The sequence below is a fragment of the Oncorhynchus gorbuscha genome, linkage group LG02, assembly GCF_021184085.1.
Source record: "Oncorhynchus gorbuscha isolate QuinsamMale2020 ecotype Even-year linkage group LG02, OgorEven_v1.0, whole genome shotgun sequence".
Lineage (NCBI taxonomy): Eukaryota > Metazoa > Chordata > Actinopteri > Salmoniformes > Salmonidae > Oncorhynchus > Oncorhynchus gorbuscha.
The window spans coordinates 17,240,129-17,256,030 of record NC_060174.1 but is presented as its reverse complement, the minus strand read 5'-3'; the positions used below and the strand labels follow the sequence as shown (position 1 = coordinate 17,256,030).

Sequence of the window (15,902 nt, the reverse complement as noted above, 5' to 3'; positions counted from 1 at the left end):
AAGCGTCTCAGAGTAGAATATTGGTCATATGTGCTGAGAATAGAGACATTTTACTCCTATTCTTATGGGTAAAAATAAAAGCATGAATTGGGCTGTGGTGATCATGACATTTTGTCAGCCAGTAGCTGCCATGCAAATAACTGCCGGTCTCACGGTAATTGACCGTTAATGAACATGTTAGCATCTCCTGGCTTCCACACATAGCCTACAAGCCACTGAAGCGGACCTTTTGGAACATCTACATTTTAAAAGTCTAATAAATCCATTTAATATAGCTTACACCATCGCAATAAATCAAAATATTTATTTCAGGCAAGTCTAAAGAAACTATTTTGGATCCACAGAATAGCAGAATAATATATTCTGAGTCGTCTATAGAGCAGCTATCTATGCCATATGGCTGTGGGCTACACTAGTTATTTATATTAGAATACAATTGAACAGCTGAATAAAATAGAAAGGATAATTTTCTAAAAAACGATTTCTGAGGGAGTGAGCGGTTAACAAAGTGATCATTTGAAACAGGGCCTCCTATACACTATCTTTCAAAAGTTTGAGATCACAAGGTTATAAATAATGATTTATAATTGAAATAATAATTGTGTCCTTCAAACTTTGCTTACGTCAAAGAATCTTGCATTCTCGGTAATTACAGCTTTGCAGACCTTTGGCATTCAAGTTGTCAATTTGTTGAGGTAATTTGAAGAGATTTCACTCCATGCTTCCTGATGCACCTCCCACAAGTTGGATTGGCTTGATGGGCTCTTGTTATGTACCATACGGTCAAGCTGCTCCAACAACAGCTCAATAGGATAGCATATTTGGAATTTGACTGCGGTCCTGATTCGTGACTGCCGCTGTGGCAGTAATATAGTCACCGTAACAGCCTTATGCAAGAAGCCTCTTTAGTCAAAATAGTTCTACCTAGTCGATAGATATTAAGGAGACCTACATAAGCTGTCCTAAGTTACCAGCAGGTGTCTTCATAATAGAAAAGGGCAGCCTGTCAGTGGTTCCTGCACCATAGACAGGCAATTGTTATGGAGTTAAAATAATATTTAAATATTTCTATATGATCAACACATAAATAATTGAGATCAGTGATTGGCAAATTTGATGGGGGTGGGCTCCACAATAAATCTGAACTCCTGATGGGTCTGCATACCCACATCCATACCCACACATGCAGTCAGAGCCTGCCTTTTGGGGGCCCTAATAAAATGTTGTTTAGATTATTTCAGTAACCTACATCATGTTATTCCTTTTGGAGCGCAACATTACGTTGTTAAAAAATCTGGAAAAATTTGGCGTGCCTATATGCTGGGCAATTGATAGCATCAAGGGCCTATGTGTTCAGTGATTAATTACATTTCAGACGTTTAATGAAACGTTATTGGCAAGTAACTTCATGCCTACTGTGTCAAAAGCTATTTAGAGTTGTTGAACAGGAGTGAAGTGTATAACAGTAATATTATTTTAAAATCGCTTATACCATTATACTGTATTATTCAGTTTTTATTTTTTATTTTTTTATTTCACCTTTATTTAACCAGGTAGGCTAGTTGAGAACAAGTTCTCATTTGCAACTGCGACCTGGCCAAAATAAAGCATAGCAGTGTGAACAGACAACACAGAGTTACACATGGAGTAAACAATTAACAAGTCAATAACACAGTAGAAAAAAGGGAGTCTATATACATTGTGTGCAAAAGGCATGAGGAGGTAGGCGAATAATTACAATTTTGCAGATTAACACTGGAGTGATAAATGATCAGATGGTCATGTACAGGTAGAGATATTGGTGTGCAAAAGAGCAGAAAAGTAAATAAATAAAAACAGTATGGGGATGAGGTAGGTAAAAATGGGTGGGCTATTTACCGATAGACTATGTACAGCTGCAGCGATCGGTTAGCTGCTCAGATAGCAGATGTTTGAAGTTGGTGAGGGAGATAAAAGTCTCCAACTTCAGCGATTTTTGCAATTCGTTCCAGTCTCAGGCAGCAGAGAACTGGGAACGAAAGGCGGCCAAATGAGGTGTTGGCTTTGGGGATGATTAGTGAGATACAACTGCTGGAGCGCGTGCTACGGATGGGTGTTGCCATCGTGACCAGTGAACTGAGCTAAGGCGGAGCTTTACCTAGCATGGACTTGTAGATGACCTGGAGCCAGTGGGTCTGGCGACGAATATGTAGCGAGGGCCAGCCGACTAGAGCATACAGGTCGCAGTGGTGGGTGGTATAAGGTGCACTGTGATAAACTGCATCCAGTTTGCTGAGTAGAGTGTTGGAGGCAATTTTGTAGATGACATCGCCGGAGTCGAGGATTGGTAGGATAGTCAGTTTTACTAGGGTAAGTTTGGCGGCGTGAGTGAAGGAGGCTTTGTTGCGGAATAGAAAGCCGACTCTAGATTTGATTTTCGATTGGAGATGTTTGATGTGAGTCTGGAAGGAGAGTTTACAGTCTAGCCAGACACCTAGGTACTTATAGATGTCCACATATTCAAGGTCGGAACAATCCAGAGTGATGATGCTAGTCAGGGTGCAGGCAGCGAGCGGTTGAAAAGCATGCATTTGGTTTTACTAGCGTTTTAAGAGCAGTTGGAGGCCACGGAAGGAGTGTTGTATGGCATTGAAGCTCATTTGGAGGTGAGATAGCACAGTGTCCAAGGATGGGACGGAAGTATATAGAATGGTGTCGTCTGCGTAGAGGTGGATCAGGGAACCGCCCGCAGCAAGAGCAACATCATTGATATATACAGAGAAAAGAGTCGGCCCGAGGATTGAACCCTGTGGAACCCCCATAGAGACTGCCAGAGGACCGGACAGCATGCCCTCCGATTTGACATACTGAACTCTGTCTGCAAAGTAGTTGGTGAACCAGGCAAGGCAGTCATCTGAAAAACCGAGGCTACTGAGTCTGCCGATAAGAATATGGTGATTGACAGAGTCGAAAGCCTTGGCAAGGTCGATGAAGACGGCTGCACAGTACTGTTTTTTATCGATGGCGGTTATGAAATCGTTTAGTTCCTTGAGCGTGGCTGAGGTGCACCCGTGACCAGCTCGGAAACCAGATTGCACAGCGGAGAAGGTACGGTGGGATTCGAGATGGTCAGTGACCTGTTTGTTGACTTGGCTATCGAAGACCTTAGATAGGCAGGGCAGGATGGACATGGGTCTGTAACAGTATGGGTCCAGGGTGTCTCCCCCTTTGAAGAGGGGGATGACCGCGGCAGCTTTCCAATCCTTGGGATCTCAGACGATATGAAAGAGAGGTTGAACAGGCTGGTAATAGGGGTTGCGACAATGGCGGCGGATAGTTTCAGAAATAGAGCGTCCAGATTGTCAAGCCCAGCTGATTTGTACGGGTCCAGGTTTTGCAGCTCTTTCATTACCGGTATGCCTATCACATTATTCAAAAGATCAGAATTTCTTAAGAAAATGTCCGGCAAAAATTACATCACTTTTTACCATTGCAACAGTTTATGCACAGTCATATTCACCATAGTTGTCTGAAGCAGCTGGAGATGCCTCTATGCGATTGGTTATTCCCCATAATTTACAACAATGTCAGAGCGTTATCACCATCTTTCGTTTGCGGTACCTCAAACTGTTGTGATTACCAGCTGAGAAACTTTTATGAGTTGATTTTTACTCCTGGCTTAGAGTTTGTCTGAGCAGTGTCCTAACATCACCCTAAAACCTACTCTGTACTGGGAGTTATTTTTTTTTGTCTTAATGTTTTAACAGGATTCCTAGGATCTTTTCTGAGATGCTTTGTAGATAGGGGCCTAGGGGTTGATGGCACGAGGCAGGTTGGGCTATAGTAAACTTTCAGTAGCCTCCCACCACTATGGCAGACTTTAAATATATGAGCCCCTCCTTTCTCTCTAATAAACATTCAGACACACCAGTGTAGTGTCTTGGAGCAGAGTTGGACGGATGGGAGGGGTGTTTGGAATTATTTCATATCAGTAAACTTTGCATAATCCAAAACCCCAGAAATGATTTACCTTGATAGTTTCACTCTTAGCATTTAGTGTTTTTATGTTTGGTGTAGTCATATTTTTGTAATTCCATGGCTGGGTTGTGTAGTTGGCATTGTTCAGACCTTCTGGCTCTCAAGTTGTTTTTCTCGCCCAAACGCTGTTATTGTCTCACGCTTTTCATCAGGTTTCTGAGATGTTTTCCACGAGTTTCTGACTTCCCTTGCAACAGTTGCAGTCCATGATCTCACGGTTCTCAATTTTCAAATCAAACTGTTTTAAGTACAGTTGCCGAAAGGAACATTCTGTCATAAATAAACTGTATTTGTACACTGGAACAGACAAAGGAAATAAATATAAACAATAATGTTATCTAAACAGTTGTTCAAGAATGCACAAGGTCTTAGTGTTTACACCTGAATAAAAGGATCAGGTGGGGAGTAATGTACTCAAGAGCCTGGAACATTATACAGCACATATAGCTAGTATGCTTCCATATAGCCAATTATAGACTATTTCCATATCCCTTGACTTCAGCATTTTTGTTTTATGATAGGGTTGTGGGCATTGATCGAGTTAAATTATGGGCGGAATTCCCAACGCTATTTTACGTTCAGCTTGTTTTATATCCTAAAGAAACATCAATCAAGTGGGATTTAACTAGGAAGGGGACAATGCAGAGGTAATGCTGAAGCTGTCCATCAGGCCAGTTTCACTGCTATCTGAAGGATGTTCAAGTCACATAAGCCAAATGGCCACAGATGTATAGTCGTCTATCTTATACAGAACCTGTCGAGCTTATGTAGCCCACTTCCACCATGAGAACTCACTCAACATTTTTCTTTTAACTGCTGGTTGGTTGGCATGGTTATATAGCACCAGCTGTGTCCAACACGGGATAAATATTGAGGTATTATGCCTAAACAGGGGAGAAGGGGGTGAAGACACCCCTTTGGGCCATCCTATTACAGAAGTAATTAGTGCAATATAACGTAGCTGATCACAAGTCACCAAACCTACACCCCTTTTACGTAACATACTTTCCACTTCCAAAATTTGTTCCTCAGCAGTTTTTTTTCTTCTCCTTACTCAATGAATTGCCTTCAAGATCTTGGCAAAAGACGTTAAGTGTCATAGCCACTAAATGATTTGATCTATCCAAGTCATTAAGTTGAGGTTGGAACAGAAATGTGCAGACTTTCTGCAGACTAAGATGTATTTTAATGCCCAGCACGCTAAAATGGCCCACTCCTCTCAGACAGACAGATTCAGGGGAACAGCCCTGCAGTGTGAGCTCACACACCATTTTCTTTGTTCTCTCGCTCTTGCGCTCTATTTCTTGGTCTCCCTCACTCTTTTTGTCATAGAAAGCGTGAGCTAGTGTTGGGCAGTATCCAGATTTTCAAACAGTTTCTCTACCATATTTGGGGTATATGGTATTACCGAATATGCACGGAAGTGTCGCTATTTAAAAATATATACTTGTTGTTGTTGTTGCGCAAAACAATTTAGGCACCAGGGATCTTAATCCAGGAGGGGATTGAATTTCTCTGCTGTAACCAATAAGCTTGATCTTGACATCTAGCCACTTAGCTAGCAAGTTATGAAACCAAATCATAGCTGATGGTTCCTTGCTGTCCCCAGTCCACCTGGTTGTGCTGCTGCTCCAGTTTCAACTGTTCTGCCTGCAGCTATGAAACACTGACCTGTTCACGGATGTGCAATCTTGTCCCGGACCTGCTGTTTTCGACTCTTTCTACCGCCCGCACCTGCTGTCTCTAACTCTGAAGGATCGGCTATGAAAAGCCAAATGACATTTACTCCTGAGGTGCCGACCTGTTGCACCTTCTACACCTTCTACAACCATTATTTGACCCTGCTGGTCATCTATGAACTTTTGAACATCTTGGCCATGTTCTGTTATCTCAACCCAGTACAGCCAGAAGACGACGGGTTACCCCTCAGAGCCTGGCTCCTCTCTAGCTTTCTTCCTATGTTCCTGTCTTTCTAGGTAGTTTTTCCAAGCCACCGTGCTTCTACATCTGCATTGCTTGCTGTTTGGGGTTTTAGGCTGGGTTTCTGTACAGCATTTTGTGACATCAGCTGATGTAAAAAGGGCTTTATAAATACATGTGTTTGATTGGGGTCCTGAGCTGGATATAATTTATTTGACACATCTTAGATTTCTTATAGTTATACTTAACTTATTATTATTATAAGCAGTGGCGTAGCACGTAGCCCCACTGTCCTTGCAAGGTAGGAGTGCCCCATATATACATGAACTCAGCAAAAAAAGAACCATCCCTTTTTCACGGGGCCTGTCTTTAAAGATAATTAATAAAAATCCAAATAACTTCACAGATCGTCATTGTAAAGGATTTAAACATTGTTTCCATGCTTGTTCAATGAACCATAAACAATTAATAAACATGCACATGTGGAACGGTCGTTAAGACACTAACAGCTTACAGACGGTAGGCAATTAAGGTCACAGTTATGAAAACTTAGGACACTAAAGAGGCCTTTCTACTGACTCTGAAAAACACCAAAAGAAAGATACCCAGGGTCCCTGCTCATCTGTGTGAACATGCCTTAGGCATGCTGCAAGGAGGCATGAGGACTGCAGATGTGGCCAGGGCAATAAATTCCAATGTCCGTATTGTGAGACGCCAAAGACAGCGCTACAGGGAGACAGGATGGACAGCTGATCATCCTCGCAGTGGCAGACCACGTCTAACAACACCTGCACAGGAGTGGTAAATCCAAACATCACACCTGCGGGACAGGTACAGAATGGCAACAACAACTGCCCGAGTTACAACAGGAACGCAAAATCCCTCCATCAGTGCTCAGACTGTCCGCAGTAGGCTGAGAGTGGCTGGACTGAGGGCTTGTAGGCCTGTTGTAAGGCAGGTCCTCACCAGACATCACCGGCAACAGCATCGCCTATGGGCACAAACCCACCGTCACTGGACCAGACAGGACTGTAAAAAAGTGCTCTTCACTGACGAGTCATGGTTTTGTCTCACCAGGGGTGATTGTCGGATTCACGTTTATCGTCGAAGGAATGAGCATTACATGAGACCTGTACTCTGGAGCGGGATCAATTTGGAGGTGGAGGATCCGTCATGGTCGGGGGCAGTGTGTCACAGCATCATCGGACTGAGCTTGTCGTCATTGCAGGCAATCTCAACGCTGTGCGTTACAGGGAAGACATCCTCCTCCCTCATGTGGTACCTTTCCTGCAGGCTCATCCTGACATGATCCTCCAGCATGCCAATGCCACCAGCCATACTGCTCATTCTGTGCATGATTTCCTGCAAGACAGGAATGTCAGTGTTCTGCCATGGCCAGCAAAGAGCCTGGATCTCAATCCCATTAAGCACGTCTGGGACCTGTTGGATCGGAGAGTGTGGGCACATTTCCCCCCCAGAAATGTGACGGGAACTTGCAGATGCCTTGGTGGAATATTGGGGTAACATCTCACAGCAAGAACTGTCAAATCTGGTGCAGTCCACGAGGAGGAGATGCACTGCAGTACTTAGTATCTGGCGTGGCCACCAGCTGCATTGACTTTTACTTTTGATTTTTGACCTCTCCCCCCTTGGTTCAGGGGAACATTATTCCATTTCTGTTAGTCACATGTCTGTGGAACTTGTTCATTTTGTGTCTCAATTGTTGAATCTTATGTTCTTAACATATTTACACATGTTAAGTGTAAATATGTTAAGAGTTTACATACACATTTTAATATTTTTTTTTCCGGTATTGAAAGTTACACCGTCAAAATACACCGGTAAAAGGTGTATCGCCGAAGCCTAATGTGAGCCCTTAAAATTGTAGCAGTGTATTATGTTAGCAGCCCTCAAAATGTATTTCCTAAAGCTGAAATTAACCAATGTCCACAACTCAGCTCAATTTATCTATGCATCCCTCTATCTCCTTTCTTCTCTCAACCTCTCTATAGCTATGGGAGCTATCCTCAGGTGAGATGCTCCTGTCTGTTCTCTTTGACGTGGGCATCATGTCAGTGAACCTTGACCCCTGCGAGTACTGCCTCTTCTGTGGCGGCAGCGACGGTGGTATAGTCCAAGTGTCCCTCTGCAGCCAGGTAAGCTATATATTTTTTTGTCTTCACCACCTTAGCCTTTCACAGTTTACCCCTGAGCTTTCCTAGGGTTAACGTCTCAACGGCTTTAATTCACAAACTGTGGTCTACCTTAATCGAGCATCCATCAAGCGCAACCTTGCCTACTCGAACATGGGTTTTTTGTTTCATAACGTCAGGGTTTCATCAGTGGCCTTCCTGTACATTATAAACAGGTTGCCCTACCATAAATAACCAACCCGTTGTGGATAGTGCCCACGGAGAGAAGTGTCTGGACAGGGGCGAGCTCAGACGGGTGACAGCAAATTGGAAAACAGATATACAGCGGGTACATTAGGCCACAGTCTGGTGACGCACCAAGAGAAAGTGACGTAACTAAGATACTTTGAACTGGCATATCCATCTCTAATATGGATTTTGCATGTCATAACTTTATCTCCTGGTGTATTCAGTACGTATTGTGCGCTGACATCACAACTAGGGCTAAGCGATATGGCCAAAATATATTATATCACGGTATTTAAAATAAAAAAAATTGGATGGTTTGACGGTATTTTATATTTTTTAATAATAAAAGTTTGCTTTATGAGTAGTGCGTGGCCCAGGGTGGCAACACATACAGTGCATTCGGGAAAGTATTCAGAGCCCTTGACTTTTTGTCTTTTTGAGTTTTGACTTATTCTAAAATGGATTAAATAGTTTTTCTCCTCATTAATCTACACACAATACCCCATAATGACAAAGCAAAAAAATATATATATGTACATTTATAAAAAAAAATGAAATATCACATTTACTCAAGTATTCAGACCCTTTACTCAGTACTTTGTTGAAGCACCTTTTGCAGTGATTATAGCCTCCAGTCTTCTTGGGTATGACGCTACCTGTGTTTGGGGAGTTTCTCCCATTCTTCTCTCCAGATCCTCTCAAACTCAGGTTGGATGGGGAGTGTCACTGCACAGCTATTTTCAGGTCTCTCCAGAGATGAAAGACCCGTGTTCAAGTCCGGGCTATGGCTCGGCCACTCAAGGACATAGATACTTGTTCCTGAAGCCACTCCTGTGTTGTCTTGGCTGTGTGCTTAGGGTTGTTGTCCTGTTGGGAAGGTGAACCTTCACCCCAGTCTGAGGTCCTGAGCATTCTGGAGCAGGTTTTCATCAAGGATCTTTCTGTACTTTGCTCTGTTCATCTTTCCCTCGATCCTGACTAGTCTGCCAGTCCCTGCCTCTGAAAAACATCCCCACCGTATGATGCTTTCACCATCATGGTGCCATGCTTCCTCAAGATGTAAATGCCAAAGTGTTCAGTCTTGGTTTCATCAGACCAGATAATCTTGTTTCTGATGGTCTGAGAGTCCTTTAGGTGCCTTTTGCCAAACTCGAAGCGGGCTGTCATGTGCCTTTCACTAAGGAGTGGCTTCTGTCTGACCATTCTACCATAAAGCCCTGATTGGTGGAGTGCTACAGAGATGATTGTCCTTCTGGAAGGTTCTCCCATCTCCACATAGGAACTCTGGAGCTTTGTCAGTGTGACAATTGGGTTTATTGCTCAGTTTGGCCGGGCAGCCAGCTCTAAGAAGAGTATTGGTAGTTCAAAACTTCTTCCATTGAAGAGTGATGGAGGCCACTGTGTTCTTGGGGACCTTCAATGCTGCAGACATTTTTTGGTACCTTTCCCCAGATCTGTGCCACGACACAATCCTGTCTCTGAGCTCTATGGACAATTCGGTCGACCTCATGGCTTGTTTTGTGCTCGGACATTCACTGTCAACTGTGGGACCTTATAAAGGTGTGTGCCTTTCCAAATCATATCCAACCAATTAATTTACCACAGGATCAGGATCATCAATGGAAACAGGATGCACCTGAGTGCAATTTCAAGTCTCATAGCAAAGGGTCTGAATACTTATGTAAATAAGGTATTTCTGTTTTTTAATTAATTTGCACATTTTAAATGATTGCAATGGGTATTCATCCATGGATTGTTTTATACTGTTCAAAACAACAAAAATAATTTTCTGCATTTTCATAAATGTATGCAATTTCTGCGCTAATTTGAGATAATTTCCACACTGCCACGTAGGGCTGCACAAAATGGGCAAACAATCTAGGCCTTATTTTTAACCAAATATTACAATTGCGATTTGACTTGAGATTTTGAGAAAAACACTTGAGTGAACTGTTGGAATCATGGAAATAGAATGATTATTCTAATTATATAGTTAGAATATAATAGTGGGCACTTTGAATACAGTGTTTGACATGAAGACGCCAGGGAGGAGTTATTGTGACCATCTAGGATCCATAGTGTTTGTGTTTCCTAAGGGACCCTATAATCTTTGGCTACATTGAATGCTTTCTCTTAGCAACTTCATGTAGCTAACATATTCTTGCAGTGCCTATTCCTGTTTGATTTAGAAGATACTGTTGCATAAAATACATGCAGATTTAGGTCTACACCATCACTGGTATTATCAGGCTGTATAGCTAATTGAGTTTGCTCTGACTCAGTACATTTATTATCTGGCTAGCGATTAGCATTAGCGGCTAACAAGATTTAGGCCCAACTTGCTAATAAAGGACAAACTAGCTGTTTGCAGATGTAAGAAACACAAACCAATAGTGTAGTTATAGAACGCTAGTGGATTTATATTAAGAAGCAAAGTGAAAACCGCCGTTGTCATCAACATTGTTGCAGACTGAACACAAGTGTCTCGTGGTCGAAGGAACAACAAATGTGCTCCTTGAGTGGTGGGGCGGGGCTAAATCGGCATGCAGAAAGAGAAACTCAAGAAGGGAAGTAAACTATAAAAATGGACGTTACAAACTGCGTATCACATGTAACAAACCAAACATTCAAATACCATTACAGAAGGTGAAGTAAAAACCCAAACCGGTCCTTGCATCAGTTCCGGCCTATCATCAGATCAAATCAAATTTATTTATATAGCCCTTCGTACATCAGCTGATATCTCAAAGTGCTGTACAGAAACCCAGCCTAAAACCCCAAACAACAAGCAATGCAGGTGTAGAAGCACGGTGGCTAGGAAAAACTCCCTAGAAAGGCCAAAACCTAGGAAGAAACATAGAGAGGAACCAGGCTATGTGGGGTGGCCAGTCCTCTTCTGGCTGTGCCGGGTGGAGATTATAACAGAACATGGCCAAGATGTTCAAATGTTCATAAATGACTAGCATGAGCATGGTCCAATAATAATAAGGCAGAACAGTTGAAACTGGAGCAGCAGCACAGCCAGGTGGACTGGGGACAGCAAGGAGTCATCATGTCAGGTAGTCCTGAGGCATGGTCCTAGGGCTCAGGTCCTCCAAGAGAGAGAAAGAAAGAGAGAAAGAGAGAATTAGAGAGAGCACACTTAGATTCACACAGGACACCGAATAGGACAGGAGAAGTACTCCAGATATAACAAACTGACCCTAGCCCCCCGACACATAAACTACTGCAGCATAAATACTGGAGACTGAGACAGGAGGGGTCAGGAGACACTGTGGCCCCATCCGAGGACACTCCCGGACAGGGCCAAACAGGAAGGATATAACCCCACCCACTTTGCCAAAGCACAGCACCCACACCACTAGAGGGATATCTTCAACCACCAATTTATCCCCCTGAGACAAAAATATGGTATACAGCACAGGACAGGTCACAGCTAGTATCTTTGAAGACTGCAGATGAATAGTCAAATAAGCACATTTATTTCCAGCACATGAAAATAATTTATAAAATAAGAAAATACATTTGACTCAATTCCCTGTGAGTTAGTACATTTGTACATTTCCAGTGACACACGAAAATACAGTAAACTTCGTAAGAGGTGTCCCTCTGATCAGCTGGCAGCGCCTTGATGTGTCTCCTCAGTGCTGGCATGGAACAGAGCTGCTAAAGTTTGTTAGTGAAGAGGGGAATGGGAGTGATGTTTGGACCGGTCCACATCTCTCTGGTGCACAAGGCAGGTTATGCTTGCATAAAGCTGGTGGGAGATCGGTAGGGCAGTTCCAGAACACTACTCTGCAGCATCCCTTTAGTATCTTTGCTTGGGCTCACCCTGTGTTTTCCAATTTACAGAAATCCACTGAGAAAGACTTCTTCAGTTGAAAGGGAAAATATAAATAAACCGTTAATCTACCACTATTTGTAATTCTGCACATGTAGTGGGGGATTCTCTAAAAGCACTCAACTGTTGATTTTCCATTAACTTTCTAAGCAATGCACCATCCTTGTATGGGTGAATCTCCACTGTTGGCCTGAAAGGTGGAGAGGTTGTAGAAAACGGGAAAGGGGGGATCACTGGCATGACCAGTGTGTTTGTGTTGTAAATAATCTGGGGTCTTTCACTGGGACTGTTGTCTGATCCCATGCCTCTTGAGGGACTCTTGAGGGACTTTCTCCCTGTGTGGCTCCTACTCCATAAGAGTAGTCAAGTGTAGTGGAGGCTCTTCAGAGGGGAAGGGGAGGACCATCCTCTTCAGGGAATTTAAGAAAAATGTAAATAGTGAAACATGAAAAGTTATCCCTTTTTAGATACAACTATACTAAATATAGTCACGTCATCAAATAACTGATCAAAACACACTGTTTTGCAATGGTCTACAGTAGCCTCAACAGCACTCTCTAGGGTAGCACCATGGTGTCGCCTGAGGACCGCTATTTTCCATCCTCCTCTGGGTTCATTGACTCCAATACAAAACCTAGGAGGCTCATACTTATCATCCCCTTCCTTAGACTCACAAGGTAATTATGGCAGGTTGGAGGACATCCTCCAGAAGTCATCAGAGCTCCTGCAGTATGAACTAACATCTTGTCTACCCAATCAAAGGATCAGATAATTAATCTAGTATTGAACGTTTAAGCTGCAGTGCATAAAGTGTGCTGTGTAGTTGACTCAGAGCGAAAGACAATATTTGAACAGTTTTGAACAAATTATTTTCTTCAAAAATTGACGGTTTATTAATGCGTAAGTTCTAGTTTGTTGACTATAACGTTAATATGGTGGCAACGATGTAGGCTGTGTAGCGGTTAGTGGTTATGGTATGAAGGTTTGGCTTGGAGGTTTTTGTACCTTGTCACAGACCGCTGTTGTGTTGTGCACTGAAATCCACAAGCGAAGGGAAAAGGTGAGCACGTAAATGCGAGAAGGAATTATACAACGAGCAAAGTGATGATGCTGCATGTGGCTGCTATGAAAGTAAACTGTGTGTGCGGGTGATTCTTTCTGACAATTCTGTTGCAAAACATTTCTTAAACAAAAGCAGACGAAATGAAACCGGGAAGGACCTACCTGAATTTGTCCAATAGAAACTCTATTTGTTTTGTGCGATTACATCCCAGATCAGCTAGATGCAGGCAAAGGTGTTCACGGCGGTATTGAATGTGTTACTGTCTGTTACCTTGATTACGCCAATTTGTCTCTCGACCTGTGCACCTATGTAATAAACATTCATTTGCAGGCTAGGTTGTAGCTACCTCGTGATGGATATGGGGCAAATTCTAGTATCATGCAGTAGCCTAAACCTGTGTGTTACATTGCGACGGGTTAATGGAATATAGAAGAAATAATGCGATGCTCGTTAACAAAAAAAATGGTCCCCCCTAATCTTGAACGGCACTGTCACTGGTCAAGTGGGATCCTTTCTGACAGCTTCTCTTCAAGGGGAAAGGAGACCTGGCATGGTTCAGAGTCACAGTCCCCCAGTTTAGTGCATCTAGACTTACTGCAACATGCTAACCAGGATCTTTGTTCCTCAGCTTTGACAGATCATTTAACACAAGATGGACTTTTGTATTAGGCGTGATTTATGGTTTATTTGCAGGATGGGCTTCTTTTGTGCCCCAGAAAGTCACATTTCCGTGCATAACAATTTGTGTTTGTCAAGCTGCACCGAATTAATCCAAATTGAGTATGTAACCGACACAACCAACTGGATCAAAGAAGACGTCAATGGATGTTGTTTAGTTTGAGGTTCAAGCTTTGTCCTCTCTTCTCCTTTCTACTTGTCATGAGTTTCATGTCAGGTAAAGAAACTTGCAGAAAAGACTCAATTAAACATGACAGAAATTAATGGGAACATTTTTGCAGAAGAAAGGATCCCCTCCCCTCATTAGAATACCCTATTTCTATTTAAAACCTGATTTTCCCTCATTCTGGCTCTTGCAGTCATATGAAACCGGGTGTGAGTCACTCCCTGTGCAGGCAGGTTGCCCGTAGGCATCACCCCCCATTATAGACACTTCCTGTCTCCTTTCTCTTCCTCTCACAGTCCTGCAGGAAGCTCAGACCGAGTGCCTCCAAATCTGTGCTTCAATGACCAAGTCTCACTGCCCCATTTATTCTTCATGTATCGATAATTAAAACTCGCACATTTCAGTTTTTCAACCTCTTTACTCGTCATCTCATTTACTTTGTAATTGTGTACACCTCCCCCCAAATCCGCGACGCTGGAAATGTTGTGGGTGGCACTTGGATGTATGGCCAAACAAACAATATCCCAGAGGCATCAGGTTTGAGTGGAGAAAAGCCCTCTTCTGATACAGATACACACACACACCCTTTCACTGACTCATGGTTATTGTTCCAGTCCTCTCACAGGTTATTAATACAACCAACAAGTTCATGTTAGTTAGTCAGGTTGACAGGGAGTATGACAATATTCACAGAAACGGTCATATAGATCTAGACTGCTCCTTTGGTTTTTGTTCAAAGTTTTTATCTACGGTGCAGATTACTTCATCTAATATTCTGCTATTGGTCAGGGGACTCCATCGCTTATGTTGTGTAAAAAAAACAAAGTATAGCAATAATTGCTTTTAATGTTGTAGTGGAATGACTTGACCTCAGGAAGAATGGCTTAAAGTCAATAAATAGTCATTGATATGACAAGATTTCTGAGACGGCATATAATTAAATTTATTCATATTGAAGTATGTTTTATGTATGCTTAAAATACCTGTTGCAAGCTGTAATTATTGAGATAGAAAATTCCCTGGTCAAGACCCTGTTTGGATACACGAGTTGCTCGACTTATCTTATTGCCTACCGACCCCTTCACTTTGGTCCTGTATCTCTAATCATATCTTATTAGTGTGCGAACGTTCCTCAGATATTTATTGCTTGCCTTTAAAGGCCCAGTGCAGCCAAAATTACATTTTCACTGTGTTTTGTATCATATTGTACAACAGATAATGAAAAATAACACTGAAAGTTTGAAAAAAATGTATCAGTGTTATTTCCTGAGTTTCTGGTTGAAAATACAATGTACACAGGACCTTCTAATCAGCCTGTTTGCATGGGCAAGAGTTTCGGCTTGCCTGGTAACCAATTTACTGCATGGTGATGTCAATAGACTCTGCCAATAACAGCTAGTTTTAAGTTCACCCCTCTCTATGCAGACCACTCCCAGACAGTCTTAGCAAAATTCTTCCTTGAGAAACTAAAACGCAATTTTTGCCCATTTTAATGGAAACTATCACAGTAGGGTACTTAATTGTTACCGGAAAATGATTTGATATTGATATAAAAACGTCTGCATTGGGCCTTTAAAGATTTTGAAAGCCAAGCCGCTAACCCATTGACTCGCACTCCTTGGACGTCCAACCAGTCTTTAGAAGCTTAATTATTTAGGAATGCTGCATCTTAAAGATCAATTGGATAATTAAGATAATTGGAGAGAGAAGAAAGCTTTTATAGCCCTGCTCTGCATTAAATCAATTACATTATCTCTGCATTGTTGTTTTCTATGGTTCAAGTGAAGTCTATAGATGCTGGTGAGTGAAATCACAGCTTTTTACTGCTCCACCATT

The 15,902-nt window shown here is 42.4% G+C and overlaps 1 pseudogene; it reads left to right on the top strand.

Moving 5' to 3' along the window:
- LOC123989567 overlaps positions 1-15,902 on the top strand; it is a 103,540-nt pseudogene that overhangs the window by 25,088 nt on the left and 62,550 nt on the right.